Here is a 4,469-nt window from a genome sequence, read left to right as displayed (position 1 = left end):
TTGGTGCTTTTCATTGGTGTAAACCTTTCTAAATGGTGATTGTTTTCAGTACTCTTCTTGGTTACACCAAGTGCACATTTCAACTTCTTTCACAGCAATTTTTGCAAATTTAGTGACCAACCATCATTGATGATGATTTCACTTCTGTTAGTGTTTATAGTGTACTACATATTTCATCATCAATGACTTGAATTGTCTTCATGAATGTGAGCATGCTTGTTTTTATACTTTTTGTACTTCTTTTGGTTAAGAACTACATTAACTTGCCACAAATTTTAACACATGTTTCTAACTTTTGACTTAATTGACTTTCTAACTTCTCTTTTTAGTTTCCCCCATTTTCAAACTAACTCTTTTAATTTCTTTCAAGGCATGATACTTGTTATTTCTTAACAAACAAGCATTCTGAATTTCATTGTATAGATTCTTGGATTGTGATTTCTAATTGATTTTTTGAATCCTACCCTTCTTTCTTTCCAAGGATTTATCTCTTTTTGACTCACTTCATGTTTAAGCTTTAACTCCTCTATTGCCTATCTTCTGTTTATTTTGTTTCTATATTATTTACCTTTCTATTTCTCTGCTTTGATTTGATAATCTGTGCCCTGGGAATTTTGTTTTTCGGGATGTCTGATAGGAAAGGGAAATGCAAGGCTAAGGCCAGCTCCAGTAAAAGGAAGAGAGCACAGTCATCCGTTGTTCTATCGGATAAATTTTGGTGTGAAAATAAATTTACTGATAAAGAAAAAGCTGATCAACTTGTGCCTGCTTCCGACTCAGTCAGATTTGCCAATCTTTACTGTGAACTTAGGTTTTCGGTATTTCTGGAAAAACGAAAACTCTACTTAGAAAGGAAGCTTCGCATACCAACCGATTTGAGGAAGTATACTGAACATTAAATTGAACAGAGAGGTTGGGTATTTCTGGATAGGGAGCTGGTGGATGTGAACGCATCATGGGTCCGTAAGTTCTATTCCAAATATTATCAGACGACCCTTAATGCAGTTCAGCTTCGGGGCAAACAGATCTTGGTCACAGAGGAGGCAATACAAGATATCCTCCACTTCCGGTCTAAAACAGATGATACAGATGGTTTTTAGAAGGCTGAGGAAGCTATCAGATTTATGAGTTTTGATTGGCATGCCGTCTTGTGTACTATAGCCATTCATCCTGATGTTCCGTGGGCTATGGGAAAGTCGAAGGAAACTCTACGGGGTGTCAAGGTTGATTATCTCAATGACGAGGCTAGGCTGTGATAACAGATACTGAGCAATTATGTCATGCCTAGTACTCACGAGTCGGAGGTGCCAGTAGCTATAATCCTTCTTATCTGGTGTGTCTTGGAAGGAAACAACCTATACCTCCCATGACTCATCAGGAAGTATATGTCTCGAGTACATGTTAGAGGCACCTTGGCATTCCCATATTTGATCACTCAGATGGCTATTCGAGCTGAGGTACCCTGGGAGCCCCAAGATGAGAGACCACCGATTGCCGATCGTAAGAAGGTCATTCCGCACGGCAAGCGGTTTGGACCTCTAGGCCACAGACCACCTACTACTACTCCCACTGAGGCGGCCACATCCTCAGCAGCACCTTCAGCACCGCCTACTTTAGCAGCACCATCATCCATTTTTCGGCCAGTTTACAACCTTATGCAGTGCCTTTTCGAGCGCATTGATCGGATGGAGCGTCATAATCAGCGACGCTATGAGCAGTTGGAGCGTCGCAACAAGCGACGCTATGCACATCTAAAGCTGATTATGACTTCTGGGCGTACTGACATCCCTCTGAGCCTGACACACCCTCGGAGCACTCTGAGGAGGAGGAGGACCAACAGCAGGAGGCCTGACAGGAGGACCAGCAGGAGGTTGCACAGCATGAGGAGACTCATCCTGAGGAGCTGACAACATCACAGACACCTGCAGCTGACAGTGGACCAGTGGGCGATGACCCTTCTCACCCAGCTTGATCGAGGAGCATCGAGGACGATGCTGTCATTTAAGTGTGGGGAGGTCGCCGTCATCGGCAGAGTTATATTTTGGTGAACCATTCCAGACACTTTTGCTTTTATTTTTGTTTACTTTTCAGTATTTGCATTTTTACTTTATTGCACTTTTGGATTCTTGTATATATTTTTGGTAATTCTTATATATATATATATGTATTTTAGTTTATTAGTTGTGGTTGAAAAAATGTGCATAATTGAGCTTAGATTATTCCGTTGCATATGAGAAATTGATTTGGTTGAAAACAGGATTAAACTAAGAATTTTTTAACTTTTCACAATCACATCATATCATTTAGGATATATATAATAAATGTTGGTCAATTTGATGAAATTTTCAAGGAATGTTTCTTTGTCTTAAAAAGGGCATTGATATTCACATTGATTTGAGTTGAAACTTTTTGAAACTTACATGATGTATATATATAGTTTGGAATATGGTTTTTGAGCTAAGAACACACAACCTGTAAGTTTTTTAGCCTAATTGTATGGTTATATTATTTAACCATGATTTTGATTCTTGTGTGCTTTCTTCTCTATGATTGCAATCTTTGGTTTGTTCCATTCTATACGTCCACTATTTAGTGTATATTCATGCAATTATGTGATTGAGGCCATCATTTGATTATAGCTCACTTATCCCAAATAGCCTATCATTTCATTTGCCTTTGTTTGCCACTTTGAGCCTTTTTAATCCCTTTTGTTCTTTATATTACCACATCACTAGCCTTAAGCGGAAAAATAATTAATTGTCCTATTTGAATCTTTGGTTAGTGGTGCACGAAATCGTGATTGTTTGTTCCCCATCAACGGCGCCAAAAACTTGGTGCGCACGTTCATAATCTTAATTCTTTTTCACAACTCCGCACAACTAACCAGCAAGTGCACTGGGTCGTCCAAGTAATAAACCTTACGTGAGTAAGGGTCGATCCCACGGAGATTGTCGGCTTGAAGCAAGCTATGGTCATCTTGTATATCTCAGTCAGACAGATTCAATTGGTTATAGAGTTTTAATAATTAAAAGATAAATAAAACGTAAAATAAAGATAGAGATACTTATGTAATTCATTGGTAAGAATTTCAGATAAGCGTATGGAGATGCGTTGTTCCTTCTGAATCTCTGCTTTCCTACTGCCTTCATCCAATCCTTCATACTCCTTTCTATGGCAAGCTGTATGTTGGGTGTCACCGTTGTCAATGGCTACTTCCCGTCCTCTCAGTGAAAATGGTCCTCTACGGTTTCCCACATGGCTAATCAGCTGTTGGTTCTCGATCGTGTAGGAATAGGATTTACTATCCTTTTTGCGTCTATCACTACGCCCTACAATCGCGAGTTTAAAGTTCGTCATAGTCATCCCATCCCAAATTCTACTCGGAATATCACAGACAAGGTTTAGACTTTCCAGATCTCAAGAATGCTGCCAATTGATTCTAGCTTATACCACGAAGACTCTGATCTCACGGAATGGAAGGCTCTGTTGTCAGTAGAGGCAACCATGCGTTGTGGACCAGGAATCAAAGAGATACACACTCTAGCTTGTTTTCATGTAGAACGGAAGTGGTTGTCAATCACGCGTTCATAAGTGAGAATGGTGATGGGTGTCACATAATCATCACATTCATCATGTTCTTGTGTGCGAATGAATATCTTAGAATAAGAATAAGCATGAATTGAATAGAAGAACAATAGTACTTTTCATTAATACTCGAGGAACGGCAGAGCTCCACACCTTAATCTATGGTGTGTAGAAACGCTACCATTGAAAATACATAAGTGATGGAGGTCAAGGCATGGCCGAATGGCCAGCCCCCTAAACGTGATCTCAGAACATAAAATTAGTCAAAGACTAACCAGAGATGATCAAAAGATGTGAAATAAATCACTAAAAGTAGTTTTTATACTAAACTAGTAGCTAGGGTTACATAAGATAAGTAAATGATGTAGAAATCTACTTTCGGGCCCACTTGGTGTGTGCTTGGGCTGAGCATTAAGATTTCATGTGTAGAGACTATTTTTGGAGTTAAACGCCAGGTTGTAGCCTGTTTCTAGCGTTTAACTCTGATTTGCAACCTGTTTCTGGCGTTTAACTCCAGAATAGAGCAGGGAGTTGGCGTTTGAACGCCAGTTTGTGTCATCAAAACTCGTGCAAAGTATGGACTATTATATTTATGGAAAGCCCTAGATGTCTACTTTCCAACACAATTGAGAGCGTGTCAATTGGGTTTCTGTAGCTCCAGAAAATCCACTTTGAGTGCAGGGAGGTCAGAATCCAATAGCATCTGCAGTCCTTCTTCAGCCTCTGAATCAGATTTTTGCTCAAGTCCCTCAATTTTAGCCAGAAATTACCTAAAATCACAGAAAAACACACAAACTCATAGTAAAGTCCAGAAATGTGATTTTTATTTAAAAACTAATAAAAATATACTAAAACTAACTAAATCATACTAAAAACTATGTAAA

At 39.2% G+C, this 4,469-nt stretch overlaps 1 pseudogene; it reads left to right on the top strand.

Annotated features, from left to right (window-relative positions):
• The first annotated feature begins 1,439 nt into the window (after positions 1–1,439).
• Positions 1,440–1,972, top strand: LOC148546043 (uncharacterized; annotated as a pseudogene).
• Positions 1,973–4,469: the final 2,497 nt, after the last annotated feature.

The sequence above is a fragment of the Arachis ipaensis genome, chromosome B9 (assembly GCF_059453495.1).
Source record: "Arachis ipaensis isolate K30076 ecotype BB chromosome B9, ASM5945349v1, whole genome shotgun sequence".
Taxonomy (NCBI): domain Eukaryota; kingdom Viridiplantae; phylum Streptophyta; class Magnoliopsida; order Fabales; family Fabaceae; genus Arachis; species Arachis ipaensis.
This window is presented reverse-complemented; position numbering and strand designations above follow the sequence as displayed.